This window comes from Taudactylus pleione, unplaced genomic scaffold (assembly GCF_031769625.1).
Source record: "Taudactylus pleione unplaced genomic scaffold, aTauple2 ptg000070l, whole genome shotgun sequence".
NCBI classification, from domain to species: Eukaryota; Metazoa; Chordata; class Amphibia; order Anura; family Myobatrachidae; genus Taudactylus; species Taudactylus pleione.
Genome location: NW_028284472.1, coordinates 17,012,948 through 17,040,013, shown reverse-complemented (window position 1 = coordinate 17,040,013; position 27,066 = coordinate 17,012,948). Strand labels below are relative to the sequence as shown.

Here is a 27,066-nt window from a genome sequence, read left to right as displayed (position 1 = left end):
CCTCAATCTGAGCAAGGCTAGTTGAGTAGAGACAAAAGTTTTTTCAAAACACCAATTACTGGTTTAAAGGAATCTGAAATTACATTGTAACTTGTGATCTTACTTTGAAAGGGACTTTCCATTCAAAAACCGATCATTATATTGTTTATGTAGTATAAGGATCTCCAATCTCCAATCATATTGTTATGATAAGTTGCATGTAAATCCTAAATATTTGCATTTAAAACTAAAGAACGACTCTGGTGGGACTCAAACTCACAACCTTTGAATAACTAGAACCAACTAGAAGTCCAATGCGCTATCCATCGCCACAGAGTCCAAGGCGGTTTACGCTCATGGTTCAACTGTAGCACTTGTAGAATACATAGAGTGGCAAAGGAGTGTCAGATATTTACAATAGTTCTCTCAAATGCAAAAACAGCTATATCTGAGTCTTCCTCTTGCTGATATTTGGTGCAAGTCCTATTTTAAGTATGCGGATACAATGTAATTTTTCAAAACACCAATTACTGGTTTAAAGGAATCTGAAATTACATTGTAACTTGTGATCTAACTTCGAAGGGGACTTTCCAGTCAACAACCGATCATTATATTGTTTATGTAGTATAAGGATCTCCAATCTCCAATCATATTGTTATGAAAAGTTGAATGTAAATCCTAATTATTTGCATTTAAAACTAAAGAATGACTCTGGTGGGACTGTAACCCACAACCTTTGAATAACTACAACCAACTAGAATTCCAATGCGCTATCCATTGGGCCACAGAGCCCATGGCAGTTTTAACGCTTGGTTCGACTGTAGCACTTGTAGAATACATAGCGTGGGAAAGGAGTGTCAGATATTTACAATAGTTCTTCCAAATGGAAAAACAGCTATATCTGAGTCTTCCTCTTGCTGATATTGGTGCAAGTCCTGTTTTAAGTATGCGGATTTAGTGACATAATTTGTGGTACACAATTAAGGACTCTAGGGAGAAATTTTTTTATGATGTTTTAGAATACATACCCCTCAGTCTGAGCAAGGCTAGTTGAGTAGAGACAAAAGTGTTTTCAAAACACCAATTACTGATTTAAAGGAATCTGAAATTACATTGTAATTTGTGATCTTACTTTGAAAGGGACTTTCCAGTCAACAACCGATCAATATATTGTTTATATAGTATAATGATCTCCAATCTCCAATCATATTGTTATGAAAAGTTGAATTTAAATTTTACATATTTGCATTTAAAACTAAAGAATGACTCTGGTGGGACTTGAACCCACAACCTTTGAATAACTACAACCAACTAGAAGACCAACGCACTATCCATTGCACCACAGAGCCCATCGCGGTTTTAGCGCTTGGTTCGACTGTAGCACTTGTAGAATACATAGAGTGCCAAAGGAGTGTCAGAAATTTAAAATAGTTCTCCCAAATGCAAAAACATCTATATCTGAGTCTTCCTCTTGCTGATATTTGGTGCAAGTCCTATTTTAAGTTTGCGGATTTGGTGACATAATTTGTGGTACACAATTAAGGACTGTAGGGAGACATTTTTTTATGATGTTTTAGAATACATAGCCCTCAATCTGAGCAAGGCTAGTTGAGTAGAGACAAAAGTTTTTTCAAAACACCAATTACTGGTTTAAAGGAATCTGAAATTACATTGTAACTTGTGATCTTACTTTGAAAGGGACTTTCCAGTCAAAAACCGATCATTATATTGTTTATGTAGTATAAGGATCTCCAATCTCCAATCATATTGTTATGATAAGTTGCATGTAAATCCTAAATATTTGCATTTAAAACTAAAGAACGACTCTGGTGGGACTCAAACTCACAACCTTTGAATAACTAGAACCAACTAGAAGTCCAATGCGCTATCCATCGCCACAGAGTCCAAGGCGGTTTACGCTCATGGTTCAACTGTAGCACTTGTAGAATACATAGAGTGGCAACGGAGTGTCAGATATTTACAATAGTTCTCTCAAATGCAAAAACAGCTATATCTGAGTCTTCCTCTTGCTGATATTTGGTGCAAGTCCTATTTTAAGTATGCGGATACAATGTAATTTTTCAAAACACCAATTACTGGTTTAAAGGAATCTGAAATTACATTGTAACTTGTGATCTAACTTCGAAGGGGACTTTCCAGTCAACAACCGATCATTATATTGTTTATGTAGTATAAGGATCTCCAATCTCCAATCATATTGTTATGAAAAGTTGAATGTAAATAGTAAATATTTGCATTTAAAACTAAAGAATGAATCTGGTGGGACTCAAGCCCACAACTTTTGAATAATTACAACCAACTAAATTTCTAACACGCTATCCATTGCGCCACAGCACCCCTGGCAGTTTAAGCGCTTGGTTCGACTGTAGCACTTGTAGAATACATAGAGTGGCAAAGGAGTGTCAGATATTTACAATAGTTCTCCCAAATGCAAAAACAGCTATATCTGAGTCTTCCTCTTGCTGATATTTGGTGCAAGTCCTATTTTAAGTATGCGGATTTAGTGACATAATTTGTGGTACACAATTAAGGACTGTAGGGAGACATTATTTTGTGATGTTTTAGAATACATACCCCTCAATCTGAGCAAGGCTAGTTGAGTAGAGACAAAAGTGTTTTCAAAACACCAATTACTGGTTTAAAGGATTCTGAAATTACATTGTAACGTGTGATCTTACTTTGAAAGGGACTTTCCAGTCAACAACCGATCATTATATTGTTTATGTAGTATAAGGATCTCCAATCTCCAATCATATTGTTATGAGAAGTTGCATGTAAATCCTAAATATTTGCATTTAAAACTAAAGAACGACTTTGGTGGGACTCAAACCCACAACCTTTGAATAACTACAACCAACTAGAAGTCCAATGCGCTTTCCATCGCCACAGAGCCCCAGGCGTTTTATGCGCTTGGTTCAACTGTAGCACTTGTAGAATACATAGAGTGGGAAAGGAGTGTCAGATATTTACAATAGTTCTCCCAAATGCAAAAACAGCTATATCTGAGACTTCATTCTTGCTGATATTTGGTGCAAGTCCTATTTTAAGTATGCGGATACAATGTAATTTTTCAAAACACCAATTACTGGTTTAAAGGAATCTGAAATTACATTGTAACTTGTAATCTAACTTCGAAGGGGACTTTCCAGTCAACAACCGATAATTATATTGTTTATGTAGTATAAGGATGTCCAATCTCCAATCATATTGTTATGAAAAGTTGAATGTAAATCCTAAATATTTGCATTTAAAATTAAAGAACGACTCTGGTGGGACTTTAACCCACAACCTTTGAATAACTACAACCAACTAGAATTCCAAGGTGCTATCCATTGGGCCACAGAGCCCCTGGGAGATTTACGCGCTTGGTTCAACTGTAGCACTTGTAGAATACATAGAGTGGCAAAGGAGTGTCAGATATTTACAATAGTTCTCCCAAATGCAAAAACAGCTATTTCTGAGTCTTCCTCTTGCTGATATTTGGTGCAAGTCCTATTTTAAGTATGCTGATTTATTGACATAATTTATGGTACACAATTAAGGACTGTAGGGAGACATTTTTTTATGATGTTTTAGAATACATACCCCTCAATCTGAGCAAGGCTAGTTGAGCATAGAGAAAAATGTTTTCAAAACACCAATTACTGGTTTAAAGGAATCTGAAATTACATTGTAACTTGTGATCTAACTTTGAAAGGGACTTTCCATTCAAAAACCGATCATTATATTGTTTATGTAGTATAAGGATGTCCAATCTCCAATCATATTGTTATGAAAAGTTGAATGTAAATCCTAAATATTTGCATTTAAAACTAAAGAGCGACTCTGGTGGGACTCGAACCCACAACCTTTGAATAACTACAACCAACTAGAAGTCCAATGCGCTATCCATTGCGCCACAGAGCCCCAGGCAGTTTTAGCGCTTGGTTCGACTGTAGCACTTGTAGAATACATAGCGAGGCAAAGGAGTGTCAGATATTTACAATAGTTCTCCCAAATGGAAAAACAGCAATATCTGAGTCTTCCTCTTGCTGATATTTGGTGCAAGTCCTATTTTAAATATGCGATTTAGTGACATAATTTGTGGTACACAATTAAGGACTGTAGGGAGACATTTTTTATGATGTTTTAGAATACATACCCCTCAATCTGAGCAAGGCTAGTTGAGTAGAGAGAAAAGTGTTTTCAAAATACCAATTACTGCTTTAAAGGAATCTGATATTACATTGTAACTTGTGATCTAACTTTGAAAGGGACTTTCCAGTCAACAACCGATCATTATATTCTTAATGTAGTATTTGGATGTCCAATCTCCAATCATATTGTTCTGAAAAGTTGAATGTAAATCCTAAATATTTGCATTTACAACTAAAGAATGACTCTGGTGGGACTCGAACCCACAACCTTTGAATAACTACAAATAACTAGAAGACCAATGCGCTATCCATCGCCACAGAGCCCCAGGCGGTTTACACGCTTGGTTCGACTGTAACACTTGTAGAATACATAGCGTGGAAAAGGAGTGTCAGATATTTACAATAGTTCTCCCAAATGGAAAAACAGCTATATCAGAGTCTTCCTCTTGCTGATATTTGGTGCAAGTCCTATTTTAAGTATGCGGATTTAGTGACATAATTTGTGGTACACAATTAAGGACTGTAGGGAGACATTTTTTAATGATGTTTTAGAATACATACCACTGAATCTGAGCAAGGCTAGTTGAGTAGAGACAAAAGTGTTTTCAAAACACCAATTACTGGTTTAAAGGAATCTGAAATTACATTGTAACTTGTAATCTAACTTTGAAAGGGACTTTCCAGTCAACAACCGATCATTATACTGTTTATATAGTATAAGGATCTCCAATCTCCAATCATATTGTTATGAAAAGTTGAATGTAAATCTTAAATATTTGCATTTCAAACTAAAGAACGACTTTGGTGGGACTCAAACCCACAACCTTTGTATATCTACAACCAACTAGTAGTCCAATGCGCTATCCATCGCCACAGAGCCCCAGGCGGTTTAAGCGCTTGGTTCGACTGTAGCACTTGTAGAATACATAGCGTGGCAAAGGAGTGTCAGATATTTGCAATAGTTCTCCCAAATGGAAAAACAGCTATATCTGAGTCTTCCTCTTGCTGATATTTGGTGCAAGTCCTATTTTAAGTATGCGGATTTATTGACTTAATATGTGGTACACAATTAAGGACTGTAGGGAGACATTTTTTTATGATGTTTTAGAATACATACCACTCAATCTGAGCAAGGCTAGTTGAGTAGAGAGAAAAGTGTTTTCAAAACACCAATTACTGGTTTAAAGGAATCTGAAATTACTTTGTAACTTGTGATCTAACTTTGAAAGGGACTTTCCAGTCAACAACCAATCATTATATTGTTTATGTAGTATAAGGATGTCCAATCTCCAATCATATTGTTATGAAAAGTTGAATGTAAATCCTAAATATTTGCATTTAAATCTAAAGAACAACTCTGGGGGGACTTGAACCCACAACCTTTGAATAACTACAACCAACTAGAAGTCCAATGCGCTATCCATTGCGCCACAGAGCCCCTGCTGGTTTTAGCGCTTGGTTCGACTGTAGCACTTGTAGAATACATAGCGTGGCAAAGGAGTGTCAGATATTTACAATAGTTCTCCCAAATGGAAAAACAGCTATATCTGAGTCTTCCTCTTGCTGATATTTGGTGCAAGTCCTATTTTAAGTATGCGGATTTAGTGACATAATATGTGGTACACAATTAAGGACTGTAGGGAGACATTTTTTTATGATGTTTTAGAATACTTACCCCTCAATCTGAGCAAGGCTAGTTGAGTAGAGACAAAAGTGTTTTCAAAACACCAATTACTGGTTTAAAGGAATCTGAATTTACATTGTAATTTGTGATCTTACTTTGAAAGGGACTTTCCAGTCAAAAATCGATCATTATATTGTTTATGTAGTATAAGGATCTCCAATCTCCAATCATATTGTTATGAAAAGTTGTATGTAAATCCTAAATATTTGCATTTAAAACTAAAGAACAACTCTGGTGGGTCTCAAGACCACAACTTTTGAATAACTACAACCAACTAGAAGTCTAACACGCTATCCATTGCGCCACCGTGCCCCTGGCAGTTTTTGCGCTTGGTTCGACTGTAGCACTTGTAGAATAGATAGAGTGGCAAAGGAGTGTCAGAAATTTACAATAGGTCTCCCAAATGCAAATACAGCTATATCTGAGTCTTCCTCTTGCTGATATTTGGTGCAAGTCCTATTTTAAGTATACGGATTTAGTGACATAATTTGTGGTACACAATTAAGGACTGTAGGGAGACATTTTTTTATGATGTTTTAGAGTACATACCCCTCAATCTGAGCAAGGCTAGTTGAGTAGAGACAAAAGTGTTTTCAAAACACCAATTACTGGTTTAAAGGAATCTGATATTACATTGTAACTTGTGATCTTACATTGAAAGGGACTTTCCAGTCAACAACCGATCATTATATTGTTTATGTAGTATAAGGATCTCCAATCTCCAACCATATTGTTATGAGAAGTTGCATGTAAATCCTAAATATTTGCATTTAAAACTAAAGAACGACTCTGGTGGGACTCAAACTCACAACTTTTGAATAACTAGAACCAACTAGAAGTCCAATGTGCTATCCATCGCCACAGAGTCCAAGGCGGTTTACGCGCATGGTTCAACTGTAGCACTTGTAGAATACATAGAGTGGCAAAGGAGTGTCAGATATTTACAATAGTTCTCCCAAATGCAAAAACAGCTATATCTGAGTCTTCCTCTTGCTGATATTTGGTGCAAGTCCTATTTTAAGTATGCGGATACAATGTAATTTTTCAAAACACCAATTACTGGTTTAAAGGAATCTGAAATTACATTGTAACTTGTAATCTAACTTCGAAGGGGACTTTCCGGTCCATAACCGATCATTATATTGTTTATGTAGTACCTGTATAAAGATGTCCAATCTCCAATCATATTGTTATGAAAAGTTGAATGTAAATCCTAAATATTTGCATTTAAAACTAAAGAATGACTCTGGTGGGACTCAAACCCACAACCTTTGAATAACTACAACCAACTAGAATTCCAATGCGCTATCCATCGCCACAGAGCCCCAGGCGGTTTACGCGCTTGGTTCAACTGTAGCACTTGTAGAATACATAGAGTGGCAAAGGAGTGTCAGATATTTACAATAGTTCTCCCAAATGCATAAACAGCTATATCTGAGTCTTCCTCTTGCTGATATTTGGTGCAAATCCTATTTTAAGTATGCGGATTTATTGACATAATTTGTGGTACACAATTAAGGACTGTAGGGAGACATTTCTTTATGATGTTTTAGAATACATACCCCTCAATCTGAGCAAGGCTAGTTGAGCAGAGAGAAAAGTGTTTTCAAAACACCAATTACTGGTTTAAAGGAATCTGAAATTACATTGTAACTTGTGATCTAACTTTGAAAGGGACTTTCCAGTCAAAAACCGATCATTATATTGTTTATGTAGTATAAGGATGTCCAATCTCCAATCATATTGTTATGAAAAGTTGAATGTAAATCCTAAATATTTGCATTTAAAACTAAAGAATGACTCTGGGGGGGCTTGAACCCACAACCTTTGAATATCTACAACCAACTAGAAGTCCAATGCGCTATCCATTGCGCCACAGAGCCCCTTGCGGTTTTAATGCTTGGTTCGACTGTAGCACTTGTAGAATACATAGCATGGCAAAGGAGTGTCAGATATTTACAATAGTTCTACCAAATGGAAAAACAGCTATATCTGAGTCTTCCTCTTGCTGATATTTGGTGCAAGTCCTATTTTAAGTATGCGGATTTAGTGACATAATTTGTGGTACACAATTAAGGACTGTAGGGAGACATTTTTTTATGATGTTTTAGAATACTTTCTTCTCAATCTGAGCAAGGCTAGTTGAGTAGAGACAAAAGTGTTTTCAAAACACCAATTACTGGTTTAAAGGAATCTGATATTACATTGTAACTTGTGATCTTACATTGAAAGGGACTTTCCAGTCAACAACCGATCATTATATTGTTTATGTAGTATAAGGATCTCCAATCTCCAATCATATTGTTATGAGAAGTTGCACGTAAATCCTATATATTTGCATTTAAAACTAAAGAACGACTCTGGTGGGACTCAAACTCACAACCTTTGAATAACTAGAACCAACTAGAAGTCCAATGTGCTATCCATCGCCACAGAGTCCAAGGCGGTTTACGCGCATGGTTCAACTGTAGCACTTGTAGAATACATAGAGTGGCAAAGGAGTGTCAGATATTTACAATAGTTCTCCCAAATGCAAAAACAGCTATATCTGAGTCTTCCTCTTGCTGATATTTGGTGCAAGTCCTATTTTAAGTATGCGGATACAATGTAATTTTTCAAAACACCAATTACTGGTTTAAAGGAATCTGAAATTACATTGTAACTTGTGATCTAACTTCGAAAGGGACTTTCCAGTCAATAACCGATCATTATATTGTTTATGTAGTATAAGGATCTCCAATCTCCAATCAAATTGTTATGAAAAGTTGAATGTAAATCCTGAATATTTGCATTTAGAACTAAAGAATGACTAAGGTGGGACTCGAACCCACAACCTTTGAATAACTAAAACCAACTAGAAGAGCAATTCGCTATACATTGGTCCACAGAGCCCCTGGCAGTTTTAGCTCTTGGTTTGACTGTAGCACTTGTAGAATACATAGCGTGGCAAAGGAGTGTCAGATATTTACAATAGTTCTTCCAAATGGAAAAACAGCTATATCTGAGTCTTCCTCTTGCTGATATTTGGTGCAAGTCCTATTTTAAGTGTGCGGATTTAGTGACATAATTTGTGGTACACAATTAAGGACTGTAGGGATACATTTTTTAATGATGTTTTAGAATACATACCACTCAATCTGAGCAAGGCTAGTTGAGTAGAGACAAAAGTGTTTTCAAAACACCAATTACTGGTTTAAAGGAATCTGAAATTACATTGTAACTTGTAATCTAACTTTGAAAGGGACTTTACAGTCAATAACCGATCATTATATTGTTTATGTAGTATGAGGATGTCCAATCTCCAATCATATTGTTATGAAAAGTTGAATGTAATTCCTAAATATTTGCATTTAAAACTAAAGAACGACTCTGGGGGGACTCAAGACCACAACTTTTGAATAACTACAACCAACTAGAAGTCCAATGCCCTATCCATTGCGCCACAGAGCCCTTGGCGGTTTTAGCGCTTGGTTCGACTGTACCACTTGTAGAATACATAGAGTGGCAAAGGAGTGTCAGAAATTTAAAATAGTTCTCCCAAATGCAAAAACAGCTATATCTGAGTTTTCCTCTTGCTGATATTTGGTGCAAGTCCTATTTTAAGTGTGCGGATTTAGTGCATTATTTGTGGTACACAATTAAGGACTGTAGGGAGACATTTTTGTATGATATTTTGGAATACATATCACTCAATCTGAGCAAGGCTAGTTGAGTAGAGACAAAAGTGTTTTCAAAACACCAATTACTGGTTTAAAGGAATCTGAAATTACATTGTAACTTGTAATCTAACTTTGAAAGGGACTTTCCAGTCAATAACCGATCATTATATTGTTTATGTAGTACCTGTATAAGGATGTCCAATCTCCAATCATATTGTTATGAAAAGTTGAATGTAAATCCTAAATATTTGCATTTAAAACTAAAGAATGACTCTGGTTGGACTTGAACCCACAACCTTTCAATAACTACAACCAACTAGAAGTCCAATGCACTATCCATTGCGCCACAGAGCCCCTGGCTGTTTTAGCGCTTGGTTCGACTGTAGCACTTGTAGAATACATAGCGTGGCAAAGGAGTGTCAGATATTTACAATAGTTCTCCCAAATGGAAAAACAGCTATATCTGAGTCTTCCTCTTGCTGATATTTGGTGCAAGTCCTATTTTAAGTATGCTAATTTAGTGACATAATTTGTGGTACACAATTAAGGACTGTAGGGAGACTTTTTTTATGATGTTTTAGAATACATACCCCTCAATCTGAGCAAGGCTAGTTGAGTAGAGACAAAAGTGATTTCAAAACACTAATTACTGGTTTAAAGTAATCTGAAATTACATTGTAACTTGTGATCTTACTTTGAATGGGACTTTCCAGTCAACAACCGATCATTATATTGTTTATGTAGTATAAGGATCTCCAATCTCCAATCATATTGTTATGAAAAGTTGTATGTGAATCCTAAATATTTGCATTTAAAACTAAAGAACGACTCTGGTGGGAGTCAAACCCACAAGCTTTGAATAAGTACAACCAGCTAGAAGTCCAATGCGCTATCCATTGCCACAGAGCCCCAGGTGGTTTACACGCTTGGTTCAACTGTAGAACTTATAGAATACATAGAGTGGCAAAGGAGTGTCAGATATTTACAATAGTTCTCCCAAATGCAAAAACAGCTATATCTGAGTCTTCCTCTTGCTGATATTTGGTGCAAGTCCTATTTTAAGTAGGCAGATTTATTGACATAATTTGTCGTACACAATTAAGGACTGTAGGGAGACATTTTTTTATGATGTTTTAGAATACATACCCCTCAATCTGAGCAAGGCTAGTTGAGCAGAGAGAAAAGTGTTTTCAAAATACCAATTACTGGTTTAAAGGAATCTGAAATTACATTGTAACTTGTAATCTAACTTTGAAAGGGACTTTCCAGTCAATAACCAATCATTATATTGTTTATGTAGTACCTGTATAAGGATGTCCAATCTCCAATCATATTGTTATGAAAAGTTGAATGTAAATCCTAAATATTTGCATTTAAAACTAAAGAACGACTCTGGTGGGACTCGAACCCACAACCTTTGAATTACTACAACCAACTAGAAGTCCAATGCGCTATCCATTGCGCCACAGAGCCCCTGGCGGTTTTAGCGCTTGGTTCGACTGTAGCACTTGTAGAATACATAGCATGGCAAAGGAGTGTCAGATATTTATAATAGTTCTCCCAAATGGAAAAACAGCTATATCTGAGTCTTCCTCTTGCTGATATTTGGTGCAAGTCCTATTTTAAGTATGCGATTTAGTGACATAATTTGTGGTACACAATTAAGGACTGTAGGGAGACATTTTTTTATGATGTTTTAGAATACATACCCCTCAATCTGAGCAAGGCTAGTTGAGTAGAGAGAAAAGTGTTTTCAAAACACCAATTACTGCTTTAAAGGAATCTGAAATTACATTGTAACTTGTGATCTAACTTTGAAAGGGACTTTCCAGTCAACAACCAATCATTATATTGTTTATGTAGTATAAGGATGTCCAATCTCCAATCATATTGTTATGAAAAGTTGAATGTAAATCCTAAATATTTGCATTTAAAACTTAACAATGACTCTGGTGGGACTCGAACCCACAACCTTTGAATAACGACAAATAACTAGAAGTCCAATGCGCTATCCATTGTGCCTCAAAGCCCCTTGCGGTTATAGCGCTTGGTTCGACTGTAGCACTTGTAGAATACATAGCTTGGCAAAGGAGTGTCAGATATTTAAAATAGTTCTCCGAAATGGAAAAACAGCTATATCTGAGTCTTCCTCTTGCTGATATTTGGTGCAAGTCCTATTTTAAGTATGCGGATACAATGTAATTTTTCAAAACACCAATTACTGGTTTAAAGGAATCTGAAATTACATTGTAACTTGTGATCTAACTTCGAAAGGGACTTTCCAGTCAACAACCGATCATTATATTGTTTATGTAGTATAAAGATCTCCTATCTCCAATCATATTGTTATGAAAAGTTGTATGTAAATCCTAAATATTTGCATTTAAAACTAAAGAATGACTAAGGTGGGATTCGAACCCACAACCTTTGAATAACTACAACCAACTAGACTACCAATGCGCTATCCATTGGGCCACAGAGCCCCTGGCAGTTTAAGCTCTTGGTTCGACTGTAGCACTTGTAGAATACATAGCGTGGCAAAGGAGTGTCAGATATTTACAATAGTTCTCCCAAATGCAAAAACAGCTATATCTGAGTCTTCCTCTTGCTGATATTTGGTGCAAGTCCTATTTTAAGTATGCGGATTTAGTGACATAATTTGTGGTACACAATTAAGGACTGTAGGGAGACATTTTTTTATGATGTTTTAGAATACATAGCCCTCAATCTGAGCAAGGCTAGTTGAGTAGAGACAAAACTGTTTTCAAAACACTAATTACTGGTTTAAAGGAATCTGAAATTACATTGTAACTTGTGATCTTACTTTGAAAGGGACTTTCCAGTCAAAAACAATCATTATATTGTTTATGTAGTATAAGGATCTCCAATCTCCAATTATATTGTAATGAAAAGTTGAATTTAAATCTTACATATTTGCATTTAAAACTAAAGAACGACTCTGGTGGGACTCAAACCCACAAGCTTTGAATAAGTACAACCAGCTAGAAGTCCAATGCGCTATCCATTGCCACAGAGCCCCAGGCGGTTTACACGCTTGGTTCAACTGTAGCACTTGTAGAATACATAGAGTGGCAAAGGAGTGTCAGATATTTACAATAATTCTCCCAAATGCAAAAACAGCTATATCTGAGTCTTCCTCTTGCTGATATTTGGTGCAAGTCCTATTTTAAGTAGGCAGATTTATTGACATAATTTGTCGTACACAATTAAGGACTGTAGGGAGACATTTTTTTATGATGTTTTAGAATACATACCCCTCAATCTGAGCAAGGCTAGTTGAGCAGAGAGAAAAGTGTTTTCAAAACACCAATTACTCGTTTAAAGGAATCTGAAATTACATTGTAACTTGTAATCTAACTTTGAAAGGGACTTTCCAGTCAATAACCGATCATTATATTGTTTATGTAGTACCTGTATAAGGATGTCCAATCTCCAATCATATTGTTATGAAAAGTTGAATGTAAATCCTAAATATTTGCATTTAAAACTAAAGAACGACTCTGGTGGGACTCGAACCCACAACCTTTGAATAACTACAACCAACTAGAAGTCCAATGCGCTATCCATTGCGCCACAGAGCCCCTGGCGGTTTTAGCGCTTGGTTCGACTGTAGCACTTGTAGAATACATAGCGTGGCAAAGGAGTGTCAGATATTTATAATAGTTCTCCCAAATGGAAAAACAGCTATATCTGAGTCTTCCTCTTGCTGATATTTGGTGCAAGTCCTATTTTAAGTATGCGATTTAGTGACATCATTTGTGGTACACAATTAAGGACTGTAGAGAGACATTTTTTTATGTTGTTTTAGAATACATACCACTCTATCTGAGCAAGGCTAGTTGAGTAGAAACAAAAGTGTTTTCAAAACACCAATTACTGGTTTAAAGGAATCTGAAATTACATTGTAACTTGTGATCTTACTTTGAAAGGGACTTTCCAGTCAAAAACCGATCATTATATTGTTTATGTAGTATAAGGATCTCCAATCTCCAATCATATTGTTATGAAAAGTTGAATGTAAATCCTAAATATTTGCATTTAAAACTAAAGAATGAATCTGGGGGGACTCAAGCCCACAACTTTTGAATAATTACAACCAACTAGAAGTCTAACAATCTATCTATTGCGCCACAGCGCCCCTTGCAGTTTAAGCGCTTGGTTCGACTGTAGCACTTGTAGAATACATAGAGTGGCAAATGAGTGTCAGATATTTACAATTGTTCTCCTAAATGCAAAAACAGCTATATCTGAGTCTTCCTCTTGCTGATATTTGGTGCAAGTCGTATTTTAAGTATGCGGATTTAGTGACATAATTTGTGCTACACAATTAAGGACTGTAGGGAGACATTTTTTTATGATGTTTTAGAATACATACCCCTCAATCTGAGCAAGGCTAGTTGAGTAGAGACAAAAGTGTTTTCAAAACACCAATTACTGGTTTAAAGGAATATGAAATTGCATTGTAACTTGTAATCTAACTTTGAAAGGGACTTTCCAGTCAATAACCGATCATTATATTGTTTATGTAGTATAAGGATGTCCAATCTCCAATCATATTGTTATGAAAAGTTGAATTTAAATCTTACATATTTGCATTTAAAACTAAAGAACGACTCTGGTGGGACTTGAACCCACAACCTTTGAATAACTACAACCAACTAGAAGTCCAATGCGCTATCCATTGCGCCACAGAGCCCATGGCGGTTTTAGCGCTTGGTTCGAATATAGCACTTGTAGAATACATAGAGTGGCAAAGGAGTGTCAGATTTTTACAATAGTTCTCCCAAATGCAAAACAGCTATATCTGAGTCTTCCTCTTGCTGATATTTGATGCAAGTCCTATTTTAAGTATGCGGATTTAGTGACATAATTTGTGGTACACAATTAAGGACTGTAGGGAGACATTTTTTTATGATGTTTTAGAATACATAGCCCTCAATCTGAGCAAGGCTAGTTGAGTAGAGACAAAACTGTTTTCAAAACACTAATTACTGGTTTAAAGGAATCTGAAATTACATTGTAACTTGTGATCTTACTTTGAAAGGGACTTTCCAGTCAAAAACGATCATTATATTGTTTATGTAGTATAAGGATCTCCAATCTCCAATTATATTGTAATGAAAAGTTGAATTTAAATCTTACATATTTGCATTTAAAACTAAAGAACGACTCTGGTGGGACTCAAACCCACAAGCTTTAAATAAGTACAACCAGCTAGAAGTCCAATGCGCTATCCATTGCCACAGAGCCCCAGGCGGTTTACACGCTTGGTTCAACTGTAGCACTTGTAGAATACATAGAGTGGCAAAGGAGTGTCAGATATTTACAATAGTTCTCCCAAATGCAAAAACAGCTATATCTGAGTCTTCCTCTTGCTGATATTTGGTGCAAGTCCTATTTTAAGTAGGCAGATTTATTGACATAATTTGTCGTACACAATTAAGGACTGTAGGGAGACATTTTTTTATGATGTTTTAGAATACATACCCCTCAATCTGAGCAAGGCTAGTTGAGCAGAGAGAAAAGTGTTTTCAAAACACCAATTACTGGTTTAAAGGAATCTGAAATTACATTGTAACTTGTAATCTAACTTTGAAAGGGACTTTCCAGTCAATAACCGATCATTATATTGTTTATGTAGTACCTGTATAAGGATGTCCAATCTCCAATCATATTGTTATGAAAAGTTGAATGTAAATCCTAAATATTTGCATTTAAAACTAAAGAATGACTCGGGTGGGACTCGAACCCACAACCTTTGAATAACTACAACCAACTAGAAGTCCAATGCGCTATCCATTGCGCCACAGAGCCCCTGGCGGTTTTAGCGCTTGGTTCGACTGTAGCACTTGTAGAATACATAGCGTGGCAAAGGAGTGTCAGATCTTTATAATAGTTCTCCCAAATGGAAAAACAGCTATATCTGAGTCTTCCTCTTGCTGACATTTGGTGCAAGTCCTATTTTAAGTATGCGATTTAGTGACATAATTTGTGGTACACAATTAAGGACTGTAGGGAGACATTTTTTTATGATGTTTTAGAATACATACCCCTCAATCTGAGCAAGGCTAGTTGAGTAGAGAGAAAAGTGTTTTCAAAACACCAATTACTGCTTTAAAGGAATCTGAAATTACATTGTAACTTGTGATCTAACTTTGAAAGGGACTTTCCAGTCAACAACCAATCATTATATTGTTTATGTAGTATAAGGATGTCCAATCTCCAATCATATTGTTATGAAAAGTTGAATGTAAATCCTAAATATTTGCATTTAAAACTTAAGAATGACTCTGGTGGGACTCGAACCCACAACCTTTGAATAACGACAAATAACTAGAAGTCCAATGCGCTATCCATTGCGCCTCAAAGCCCCTTGCGGTTATAGCGCTTGGTTCGACTGTAGCACTTGTAGAATACATAGTTTGGCAAAGGAGTGTCAGATATTTAAAATAGTTCTCCGAAATGGAAAAACAGCTATATCTGAGTCTTCCTCTTGCTGATATTTGGTGCAAGTCCTATTTTAAGTATGCGGATTTAGTGACATAATTTGTGGTACACAATTAAGGACTGTAGGGAGACATTTTTTTATGATGTTTTAGAATACATACCCCTCAATCTGAGCAAGGCTAGTTGAGTAGAGACAAAAGTGTTTTGAAAACACCAATTACTGGTTTAAAGGAATCTGAAATTACATTGTAACTTGTGTTCTTACTTTGAAAGGGACTTTCCAGTCAACAACCGATCATTATATTGTTTATATAGTATAAGGATCTCCAATCTCCAATCATATTGTTATGAAAAGTTGAATGTAAATCCTAAATATTTGCATTTAAAACTAAAGAACGACTCTGGTGGGACTCGAACCCACAACCTTTGTCCAATGCGCTATCCATTGCGCCTCAAAGCCCCTTGCAGTTTTAGCACTTGGTTCGACAGTAGCACTTGTAGAATACATAGCTTGGCAAAGGAGTGTCAGATATTTAAAATAGTTCTCCGAAATGGAAAAACAGCTATATCTGAGTCTTCCTCTTGCTGATATTTGGTGCTAGTCCTATTTTAAGTATGTTTATGTAGTATAAGGATGTCCAATCTCCAATCATATTGTTATGAAAACTTGAATGTAATTCCTAAATATTTGCATTTAAAACAGAAGAATGACTCTGGGGGGACTCGAACCCACAACCTTTGAATAACTACAACCAACTAGAAGTCCAATGCGCTATCCATTGCACCACAGAGCCCCTTTCGGTTCAACTGTAGCACTTGTAGAATACATAGAGTGGCAAAGGAGTGTCAGATATTTACAATAGTTCTCCCAAATGCAAAAACAGCTATATCTGAGTCTACCTCTTGCTGATATTTGGTGCAAGTCCTATTTTAAGTATGCGGATACAATGTAATTTTTCAAAACACCAATTACTGGTTTAAAGGAATCTGAAATTACATTGTAACTTGTGATCTAACTTCGAAAGGGACTTTCCAGTCAACAACCGATCATTATATTGTTTATGTAGTATAAAGATCTCCTATCTCCAATCATATTGTTATGAAAAGTTGAATGTAAATCCTAAATATTTGCATTTAAAACTAAAGAACGACTAAGGTGGGACTCGAACCCACAACCTTTGAATAACTACAACCAACTAGACTACCAATGCGCTATCCATTGGGCCACAGAGCCCCTGGCAGTTTAAGCTCTTGGTTCGACTGTAGCACTTGTAGAATACATAGCGTGGCAAAGGAGTGTCAGATATTTACAATAGTTCTCCCAAATGCAAAAACAGCTATATCTGAGTCTTCCTCTTGCTGATATTTGGTGCAAGTCCTATTTTAAGTATGCGGATTTAGTGACATAATTTGTGGTACACAATTAAGGACTGTAGAGAGACATTTTTTTATGTTGTTTTAGAATACATACCACTCTATCTGAGCAAGGCTAGTTGAGTAGAAACAAAAGTGTTTTCAAAACACCAATTACTGGTTTAAAGGAATCTGAAATTACATTGTAACTTGTGATCTTACTTTGAAAGGGACTTTCCAGTCAAAAACCGATCATTATATTGTTTATGTAGTATAAGGATCTCCAATCTCCAATCATATTGTTATGAAAAGTTGAATGTAAATCCTAAATATTTGCATTTAAAACTAAAGAATGAATCTGGGGGGACTCAAGCCCACAACTTTTGAATAATTACAACCAACTAGAAGTCTAACAATCTATCTATTGCGCCACAGCGCCCCTGGCAGTTTAAGCGCTTGGTTCGACTGTAGCACTTGTAGAATACATAGAGTGGCAAATGAGTGTCAGATATTTACAATTGTTCTCCTAAATGCAAAAACAGCTATATCTGAGTCTTCCTCTTGCTGATATTTGGTGCAAGTCGTATTTTAAGTATGCGGATTTAGAGACATAATTTGTGGTACACAATTAAGGACTGTAGGGAGACATTTTTTTATGATGTTTTAGAATACATACCCCTCAATCTGAGCAAAGCTAGTTGAGTAGAGACAAAAGTGTTTTCAAAACACCAATTACTGGTTTAAAGGAATATGAAATTGCATTGTAACTTGTAATCTAACTTTGAAAGGGACTTTCCAGTCAATAACCGATCATTATATTGTTTATGTAGTATAAGGATGTCCAATCTCCAATCATATTGTTATGAAAAGTTGAATTTAAATCTTACATATTTGCATTTAAAACTAAAGAACGACTCTGGTGGGACTTGAACCCACAACCTTTGAATAACTACAACCAACTAGAAGTCCAATGCGCTATCCATTGCGCCACAGAGCCCATGGCGGTTTTAGCGCTTGGTTCAAATGTAGCACTTGTAGAATACATAGAGTGGCAAAGGAGTGTCAGATATTTACAATAGTTCTCCCAAATGCAAAACAGCTATATCTGAGTCTTCCTCTTGCTGATATTTGGTGCAAGTCCTATTTTAAGTATGCGGATTTAGTGACATAATTTGTGGTACACAATTAAGGACTGTAGGGAGACATTTTTTTATGATGTTTTAGAATACATAGCCCTCAATCTGAGCAAGGCTAGTTGAGTAGAGACAAAACTGTTTTCAAAACACTAATTACTGGTTTAAAGGAATCTGAAATTACATTGTAACTTGTGATCTTACTTTGAAAGGGACTTTCCTGTCAAAAACGATCATTATATTGTTTATGTAGTATAAGGATCTCCAATCTCCAATTATATTGTAATGAAAAGTTGAATTTAAATCTTACATATTTGCATTTAAAACTAAAGAACAACTCTGGTGGGACTTGAACCCACAACCTTTGAATAACTACAACCAACTAGAAGTCCAACACGCTATCCATTGCGCCACAGAGCCCCTGGCGGTTTTAGCGCTTGGTTCGACTGTAGCACTTGTAGAATACATAGAGTGGCAAAGGAGTGTCAGATATTTACAATAGTTCTCCGAAATGGAAAAACAGCTATATCTGAGTCTTCCTCCTGCTGATATTTGGTGCAAGTCCTATTTTAAGTATGCGGATTTAGTGACATAATTTGTGGTACACAATTAAGGACTGTAGGGAGACATTTTTTTATGATGTTTTAGAATACATACCCCTCAATCTGAGCAAGGCTAGTTGAGTAGAGACAAAAGTGTTTTGAAAACACCAATTACTGGTTTAAAGGAATCTGAAATTACATTGTAACTTGTGTTCTTACTTTGAAAGGGACTTTCCAGTCAACAACCGATCATTATATTGTTTATATAGTATAAGGATCTCCAATCTCCAATCATATTATTATGAAAAGTTGAATGTAAATCCTAAATATTTGCATTTAAAACTAAAGAACGACTCTGGTGGGACTCGAACCCACAACCTTTGTCCAATGCGCTATCCATTGCGCCTCAAAGCCCCTTGCAGTTTTAGCACTTGGTTCGACAGTAGCACTTGTAGAATACATAGCTTGGCAAAGGAGTGTCAGATATTTAAAATAGTTCTCCGAAATGGAAAAACAGCTATATCTGAGTCTTCCTCTTGCTGATATTTGGTGCTAGTCCTATTTTAAGTATGTTTATGTAGTATAAGGATGTCCAATCTCCAATCATATTGTTATGAAAACTTGAATGTAATTCCTAAATATTTGCATTTAAAACAGAGGAATGACTCTGGGGGGACTCGAACCCACAACCTTTGAATAACTACAACCAACTAGAAGTCCAATGCGCTATCCATTGCACCACAGAGCCCCTTTCGGTTCTAGCGCTTGGTTCAACTGTAGCACTTGTAGAATACATAGAGTGGCAAAGGAGTGTCAGATATTTACAATAGTTCTCCCAAATGCAAAAACAGCTATATCTGAGTCTTCCTCTTGCTGATATTTGGTGCAAGTCGTATTTTAAGTATGCGGATACAATGTAATTTTTCAAAACACCAATTACTCGTTTAAAGGAATCTGAAATTACATTGTAACTTGTGATCTTACTTTGAAAGGGACTTTCCAGTCAAAAACCGATCATTATATTGTTTATGTAGTATAAGGATCTCCAATCTCCAATCATATTGTTATGAAAAGTTGTATGTGAATCCTAAATATTTGCATTTAAAACTAAAGAACGACTCTGGTGGGACTCAAGCCCACAAGCTTTGAATAAGTACAACCAACTAGAAGTCCAATGCGCTATCCATTGCCACAGAGCCCAGGCAGTTTACACGCTTGGTTCAACTGTAACACTTGTAGAATACATAGAGTGGCAAAGGAGTGTCAGATATTTACAATAGTTCTCCCAAATGCAAAACAGCTATATCTGAGTCTTCCTCTTGCTGATATTTGGTGCAAGTCCTATTTTAAGTATGCGGATTTAGTGACATAATTTGTGGTACACAATTAAGGACTGTAGGGAGACATTTTTTTATGATGTTTTAGAATACATAGACCTCAATCTGAGCAAGGCTAGTTGAGTAGAGACAAAACTGTTTTCCAAACACTAATTACTGGTTTAAAGGAATCTGAAATTACATTGTAACTTGTGATCTTACTTTGAAAGGGACTTTCCAGTCAAAAACGATCATTATATTGTTTATGTAGTATAAGGATCTCCAATCTCCAATTATATTGTAATGAAAAGTTGAATTTAAATCTTACATATTTGCATTTAAAACTAAAGAACAACTCTGGTGGGACTTGAACCCACAACCTTTGAATATCTACAACCAACTAGAAGTCCAATGCGCTATCCATTGCGCAACAGAGCCCATGGCGGTTTTAGCGCTTGGTTCGAATGTAGCACTTGTAGAATACATAGAGTGGCAAAGGAGTGTCAGATATTTACAATAGTTCTCCCAAATGCAAAAAAAGCTATATCTGAGTCTTCCTCTTGCTGATATTTGGTGCAAGTCCTATTTTAAGTATGCGGATTTAGTGACATAATTTGTGGTACACAATTAAGGACTGTAGGGAGACATTTTTTTATGATGTTTTAGAATACATACCCCTCAATCTGAGCAAGGCTAATTGAGTAGAGACAAAAGTGTTTTGAAAACACCAATTACTGGTTTAAAGGAATCTGAAATTACATTGTAACTTGTGATCTTACTTTGAAAGGGACTTTCCAGTCAACAACTGATCATTATATTGTTTATGTAGTATAAGGATCTCCAATCTCCAATCATATTGTTATGAAAAGTTGTATGTAAATCCTAAATATTTGCATTTAAAACTAAAGAACAACTCTGGTGGCACTCATACCCACAACCTTTGAATAACTACAACCAACTAGAAGTCCAATGCCCTATCCATTGCGCCACAGAGCCCTTGGCGGTTTTAGCGCTTGGTTCGACTCTACCACTTGTAGAATACATAGAGTGGCAAAGGAGTGTCAGAAATTTAAAATAGTTCTCCCAAATGCAAAAACAGCTATATCTGAGTTTTCCTCTTGCTGATATTTGGTGCAAGTCCTATTTTAAGTATGCGGATTTAGTGCATTATTTGTGGTACACAATTAAGGACTGTAGGGAGACATTTTTGTATGATATTTTGGAATACATACCACTCAATCTGAGCAAGGCTAGTTGAGTAGAGACAAAAGTGTTTTCAAAACACCAATTACTGGTTTAAAGGAATCTGAAATTACATTGTAACTTGTAATCTAACTTTGAAAGGGACTTTCCAGTCAATAACCGATCATTATATTGTTTATGTAGTACCTGTATAAGGATGTCCTATCTCCAATCATATTGTTATGAAAAGTTGAATGTAAATCCTAAATATTTGCATTTAAAACTAAAGAATGATTCTGGTGGGACTTGAACCCACAACCTTTGAATAACTACAACCAACTAGATGTCCAATGCACTATCCATTGCGCCACAGAGCCCCTGGCTGTTTCAGCGCTTGGTTCGACTGTAGCACTTGTAGAATACATAGCGTGGCAAAGGAGTGTCAGATATTTACAATAGTTCTCCCAAATGGAAAAACAGCTATATCTGAGTCTTTCTCTTGCTGATATTTGGTGCAAGTCCTATTTTAAGTATGCGGATTTAGTGACATAATTTGTGGTACACAATTAAGGACCGTAGGGAGACTTTTTTTATGATGTTTTAGAATACATACCCCTCAATCTGAGCAAGGCTAGTTGAGTAGAGACAAAAGTGTTTTGAAAACACCAATTACTGGTTTAAAGGAATCTGAAATTACATTGTAACTTGTGTTCTTACTTTGAAAGGGACTTTCCAGTCAACAACCGATCATTATATTGTTTATGTAGTATAAAGATCTCCTATCTCCAATCATATTGTTATGAAAAGTTGAATGTAAATCCTAAATATTTGCATTTAAAACTAAAGAATGACTAAGGTGGGACGCGAACCCACAACCTTTGAATAACTACAACCAACTAGACTACCAATGCGCTATCCATTGGGCCACAGAGCCCCTGGCAGTTTAAGCTCTTGGTTCGACTGTAGCACTTGTAGAATACATAGCGTGGCAAAGGAGTGTCAGATATTTACAATAGTTCTCCCAAATGCAAAAACAGCTATATCTGAGTCTTCCTCTTGCTGATATTTGGTGCAAGTCCTATTTTAAGTATGCGGATTTAGTGACATAATTTGTGGTACACAATTAAGGACTGTAGAGAGACATTTTTTTATGTTGTTTTAGAATACATACCACTCTATCTGAGCAAGGCTAGTTGAGTAGAAACAAAAGTGTTTTCAAAACACCAATTACTGGTTTAAAGGAATCTGAAATTACATTGTAACTTGTGATATTACTTTGAAAGGGACTTTCCAGTCAAAAACCGATCATTATATTGTTTATGTAGTATAAGGATCTCCAATCTCCAATCATATTGTTATGAAAAGTTGAATGTAAATCCTAAATATTTGCATTTAAAACTAAAGAATGAATCTGGGGGGACTCAAGCCCACAACTTTTGAATAATTACAACCAACTAGAAGTCTAACAATCTATCTATTGCGCCACAGCGCCCCTGGCAGTTTAAGCGCTTGGTTCGACTGTAGCACTTGTAGAATACATAGAGTGGCAAATGAGTGTCAGATATTTACAATTGTTCTCCTAAATGCAAAAACAGCTATATCTGAGTCTTCCTCTTGCTGATATTTGGTGCAAGTCGTATTTTAAGTATGCGGATTTAGTGACATAATTTGTGGTACACAATTAAGGACTGTAGGGAGACATTTTTTTATGATGTTTTAGAATACATACCCCTCAATCTGAGCAAGGCTAGTTGAGTAGAGACAAAAGTGTTTTCAAAACACCAATTACTGGTTTAAAGGAATATGAAATTGCATTGTAACTTGTAATCTAACTTTGAAAGGGACTTTCCAGTCAATAACCGATCATTATATTGTTTATGTAGTATAAGGATGTCCAATCTCCAATCATATTGTTATGAAAAGTTGAATTTAAATCTTACATATTTGCATTTAAAACTAAAGAACGACTCTGGTGGGACTTGAACCCACAACCTTTGAATAACTACAACCAACTAGAAGTCCAATGCGCTATCCATTGCGCCACAGAGCCCATGGCGGTTTTAGCGCTTGGTTCGAATGTAGCACTTGTAGAATACATAGAGTGGCAAAGGAGTGTCAGATATTTACAATAGTTCTCCCAAATGCAAAACAGCTATATCTGAGTCTTCCTCTTGCTGATATTTGATGCAAGTCCTATTTTAAGTATGCGGATTTAGTGACATAATTTGTGGTACACAATTAAGGACTGTAGGGAGACATTTTTTTATGATGTTTTAGAATACATAGCCCTCAATCTGAGCAAGGCTAGTTGAGTAGAGACAAAACTGTTTTCAAAACACTAATTACTGGTTTAAAGGAATCTGAAATTACATTGTAACTTGTGATCTTACTTTGAAAGGGACTTTCCAGTCAAAAACGATCATTATATTGTTTATGTAGTATAAGGATCTCCAATCTCCAATTATATTGTAATGAAAAGTTGAATTTAAATCTTACATATTTGCATTTAAAACTAAAGAACGACTCTGGTGGGACTCAAACCCACAAGCTTTAAATAAGTACAACCAGCTAGAAGTCCAATGCGCTATCCATTGCCACAGAGCCCCAGGCGGTTTACACGCTTGGTTCAACTGTAGCACTTGTAGAATACATAGAGTGGCAAAGGAGTGTCAGATATTTACAATAGTTCTCCCAAATGCAAAAACAGCTATGTCTGAGTCTTCCTCTTGCTGATATTTGGTGCAAGTCCTATTTTAAGTAGGCAGATTTATTGACATAATTTGTCGTACACAATTAAGGACTGTAGGGAGACATTTTTTTATGATGTTTTAGAATACATACCCCTCAATCTGAGCAAGGCTAGTTGAGCAGAGAGAAAAGTGTTTTCAAAACACCAATTACTGGTTTAAAGGAATCTGAAATTACATTGTAACTTGTAATCTAACTTTGAAAGGGACTTTCCAGTCAATAACCGATCATTATATTGTTTATGTAGTACCTGTATAAGGATGTCCAATCTCCAATCATATTGTTATGAAAAGTTGTATGTAAATCCTAAATATTTGCATTTAAAACTAAAGAACAACTCTGGTGGCACTCATACCCACAACCTTTGAATAACTACAACCAACTAGAAGTCCAATGCCCTATCCATTGCGCCACAGCGCACTTGGCGGTTTTAGCGCTTGGTTCGACTCTACCACTTGTAGAATACATAGAGTGGCAAAGGAGTGTCAGAAATTTAAAATAGTTCTCCCAAATGCAAAAACAGCTATATCTGAGTTTTCCTCTTGCTGATATTTGGTGCAAGTCCTATTTTAAGTATGCGGATTTAGTGCATTATTTGTGGTACACAATTAAGGACTGTAGGGAGACATTTTTGTATGATATTTTGGAATACATACCACTCAATCTGAGCAAGGCTAGTTGAGTAGAGACAAAAGTGTTTTCAAAACACCAATTACTGGTTTAAAGGAATCTGAAATTACATTGTAACTTGTAATCTAACTTTGAAAGGGACTTTCCAGTCAATAACCGATCATTATATTGTTTATGTAGTACCTGTATAAGGATGTCCTATCTCCAATCATATTGTTATGAAAAGTTGAATGTAAATCCTAAATATTTGCATTTAAAACTAAAGAATGATTCTGGTGGGACTTGAACCCACAACCTTTGAATAACTACAACCATCTAGATGTCCAATGCACTATCCATTGCGCCACAGAGCCCCTGGCTGTTTCAGCGCTTGGTTCGACTGTAGCACTTGTAGAATACATAGCGTGGCAAAGGAGTGTCAGATATTTACAATAGTTCTCCCAAATGGAAAAACAGCTATATCTGAGTCTTTCTCTTGCTGATATTTGGTGCAAGTCCTATTTTAAGTATGCGGATTTAGTGACATAATTTGTGGTACACAATTAAGGACCGTAGGGAGACTTTTTTTATGATGTTTTAGAATACATACCCCTCAATCTGAGCAAGGCTAGTTGAGTAGAGACAAAAGTGTTTTGAAAACACCAATTACTGGTTTAAAGGAATCTGAAATTACATTGTAACTTGTGTTCTTACTTTGAAAGGGACTTTCCAGTCAACAACCGATCATTATATTGTTTATATAGTATAAGGATCTCCAATCTCCAATCATATTGTTATGAAAAGTTGAATGTAAATCCTAAATATTTGCATTTAAAACTAAAGAACGACTCTGGTGGGACTCGAACCCACAACCTTTGTCCAATGCGCTATCCATTGCGCCTCAAAGCCCCTTGCAGTTTTAGCACTTGGTTCGACAGTAGCACTTGTAGAATACATAGCTTGGCAAAGGAGTGTCAGATATTTAAAATAGTTCTCCGAAATGGAAAAACAGCTATATCTGAGTCTTCCTCTTGCTGATATTTGGTGCTAGTCCTATTTTAAGTATGTTTATGTAGTATAAGGATGTCCAATCTCCAATCATATTGTTATGAAAACTTGAATGTAATTCCTAAATATTTGCATTTAAAACAGAGGAATGACTCTGGGGGGACTCGAACCCACAACCTTTGAATAACTACAACCAACTAGAAGTCCAATGCGCTATCCATTGCACCACAGAGCCCCTTTCGGTTCTAGCGCTTGGTTCAACTGTAGCACTTGTAGAATACATAGAGTGGCAAAGGAGTGTCAGATATTTACAATAGTTCTCCCAAATGCAAAAACAGCTATATCTGAGTCTTCCTCTTGCTGATATTTGGTGCAAGTCGTATTTTAAGTATGCGGATACAATGTAATTTTTCAAAACACCAATTACTCGTTTAAAGGAATCTGAAATTACATTGTAACTTGTGATCTTACTTTGAAAGGGACTTTCCAGTCAAAAACCGATCATTATATTGTTTATGTAGTATAAGGATCTCCAATCTCCAATCATATTGTTATGAAAAGTTGTATGTGAATCCTAAATATTTGCATTTAAAACTAAAGAACGACTCTGGTGGGACTCAAGCCCACAAGCTTTGAATAAGTACAACCAACTAGAAGTCCAATGCGCTATCCATTGCCACAGAGCCCAGGCGGTTTACACGCTTGGTTCAACTGTAGCACTTGTAGAATACATAGAGTGGCAAAGGAGTGTCAGATATTTACAATTGTTCTCCCAAAAGCAAAAACAGCTATATCTGAGTCTTCCTCTTGCTGATATTTGGTGCAAGTCGTATTTTAAGTATGCGGATTTAGTGACATAATTTGTGGTACACAATTAAGGACTGTAGGGAGACATTTTTTTATGATGTTTTAGAATACATAGCCCTCAATCTGAGCAAGGCTAGTTGAGTAGAGACAAAAGTGTTTTCAAAACACCAATTACTGGTTTAAAGGAATCTGAAATTACATTGTAACTTGTGATCTTACTTTGAAAGGGACTTTCCAGTCAAAAACCGATCATTATAATGTTTATGTAGTATAAGGATCTCCAATCTCCAATCATATTGTTATGAAAAGTTGTATGTAAATCAAAAATATTTGCATTTAAAACTTAAGAATGACTCTGGTGGGACTCAAGCCCACAACTTTTGAATAACTACAACCAACTAGAAGTCTAACGCGCTATCCA

General features: G+C 36.1%; 16 non-coding genes across 16 annotated transcripts; all 16 read right to left on the bottom strand.

The window, feature by feature from the left end:
• Positions 1-1,242: 1,242 nt before the first annotated feature.
• TRNAR-UCU (transfer RNA arginine (anticodon UCU)) lies at positions 1,243-1,328 on the bottom strand. The gene is given in 2 exon segments: positions 1,243-1,278; positions 1,292-1,328. It is a non-coding gene; the product is annotated as a tRNA-Arg (tRNA).
• Positions 1,329-3,820: 2,492 nt separating this feature from the next.
• On the bottom strand, positions 3,821-3,906 carry TRNAR-UCU (transfer RNA arginine (anticodon UCU)). Its single transcript is given in 2 exon segments — positions 3,821-3,856; positions 3,870-3,906. It is a non-coding gene; the product is annotated as a tRNA-Arg (tRNA).
• Positions 3,907-5,488: 1,582 nt separating this feature from the next.
• Positions 5,489-5,574, bottom strand: TRNAR-UCU (transfer RNA arginine (anticodon UCU)). Its single transcript is given in 2 exon segments — positions 5,489-5,524; positions 5,538-5,574. It is a non-coding gene; the product is annotated as a tRNA-Arg (tRNA).
• A 2,043-nt stretch (positions 5,575-7,617) lies between these two features.
• Positions 7,618-7,703, bottom strand: TRNAR-UCU (transfer RNA arginine (anticodon UCU)). The gene is given in 2 exon segments: positions 7,618-7,653; positions 7,667-7,703. It is a non-coding gene; the product is annotated as a tRNA-Arg (tRNA).
• Positions 7,704-10,866: 3,163 nt separating this feature from the next.
• Positions 10,867-10,952, bottom strand: TRNAR-UCU (transfer RNA arginine (anticodon UCU)). The gene is given in 2 exon segments: positions 10,867-10,902; positions 10,916-10,952. It is a non-coding gene; the product is annotated as a tRNA-Arg (tRNA).
• Positions 10,953-12,995: 2,043 nt separating this feature from the next.
• Positions 12,996-13,081, bottom strand: TRNAR-UCU (transfer RNA arginine (anticodon UCU)). The gene is given in 2 exon segments: positions 12,996-13,031; positions 13,045-13,081. It is a non-coding gene; the product is annotated as a tRNA-Arg (tRNA).
• A 1,029-nt stretch (positions 13,082-14,110) lies between these two features.
• TRNAR-UCU (transfer RNA arginine (anticodon UCU)) lies at positions 14,111-14,196 on the bottom strand. The gene is given in 2 exon segments: positions 14,111-14,146; positions 14,160-14,196. It is a non-coding gene; the product is annotated as a tRNA-Arg (tRNA).
• A 1,032-nt stretch (positions 14,197-15,228) lies between these two features.
• Positions 15,229-15,314, bottom strand: TRNAR-UCU (transfer RNA arginine (anticodon UCU)). The gene is given in 2 exon segments: positions 15,229-15,264; positions 15,278-15,314. It is a non-coding gene; the product is annotated as a tRNA-Arg (tRNA).
• Positions 15,315-15,785: 471 nt separating this feature from the next.
• On the bottom strand, positions 15,786-15,871 carry TRNAR-UCU (transfer RNA arginine (anticodon UCU)). The gene is given in 2 exon segments: positions 15,786-15,821; positions 15,835-15,871. It is a non-coding gene; the product is annotated as a tRNA-Arg (tRNA).
• A 784-nt stretch (positions 15,872-16,655) lies between these two features.
• Positions 16,656-16,741, bottom strand: TRNAR-UCU (transfer RNA arginine (anticodon UCU)). Its single transcript is given in 2 exon segments — positions 16,656-16,691; positions 16,705-16,741. It is a non-coding gene; the product is annotated as a tRNA-Arg (tRNA).
• Positions 16,742-18,211: 1,470 nt separating this feature from the next.
• On the bottom strand, positions 18,212-18,297 carry TRNAR-UCU (transfer RNA arginine (anticodon UCU)). The gene is given in 2 exon segments: positions 18,212-18,247; positions 18,261-18,297. It is a non-coding gene; the product is annotated as a tRNA-Arg (tRNA).
• A 470-nt stretch (positions 18,298-18,767) lies between these two features.
• On the bottom strand, positions 18,768-18,853 carry TRNAR-UCU (transfer RNA arginine (anticodon UCU)). The gene is given in 2 exon segments: positions 18,768-18,803; positions 18,817-18,853. It is a non-coding gene; the product is annotated as a tRNA-Arg (tRNA).
• A 784-nt stretch (positions 18,854-19,637) lies between these two features.
• On the bottom strand, positions 19,638-19,723 carry TRNAR-UCU (transfer RNA arginine (anticodon UCU)). The gene is given in 2 exon segments: positions 19,638-19,673; positions 19,687-19,723. It is a non-coding gene; the product is annotated as a tRNA-Arg (tRNA).
• Positions 19,724-20,643: 920 nt separating this feature from the next.
• On the bottom strand, positions 20,644-20,729 carry TRNAR-UCU (transfer RNA arginine (anticodon UCU)). The gene is given in 2 exon segments: positions 20,644-20,679; positions 20,693-20,729. It is a non-coding gene; the product is annotated as a tRNA-Arg (tRNA).
• Positions 20,730-23,437: 2,708 nt separating this feature from the next.
• On the bottom strand, positions 23,438-23,523 carry TRNAR-UCU (transfer RNA arginine (anticodon UCU)). Its single transcript is given in 2 exon segments — positions 23,438-23,473; positions 23,487-23,523. It is a non-coding gene; the product is annotated as a tRNA-Arg (tRNA).
• A 2,464-nt stretch (positions 23,524-25,987) lies between these two features.
• Positions 25,988-26,073, bottom strand: TRNAR-UCU (transfer RNA arginine (anticodon UCU)). Its single transcript is given in 2 exon segments — positions 25,988-26,023; positions 26,037-26,073. It is a non-coding gene; the product is annotated as a tRNA-Arg (tRNA).
• Positions 26,074-27,066: the final 993 nt, after the last annotated feature.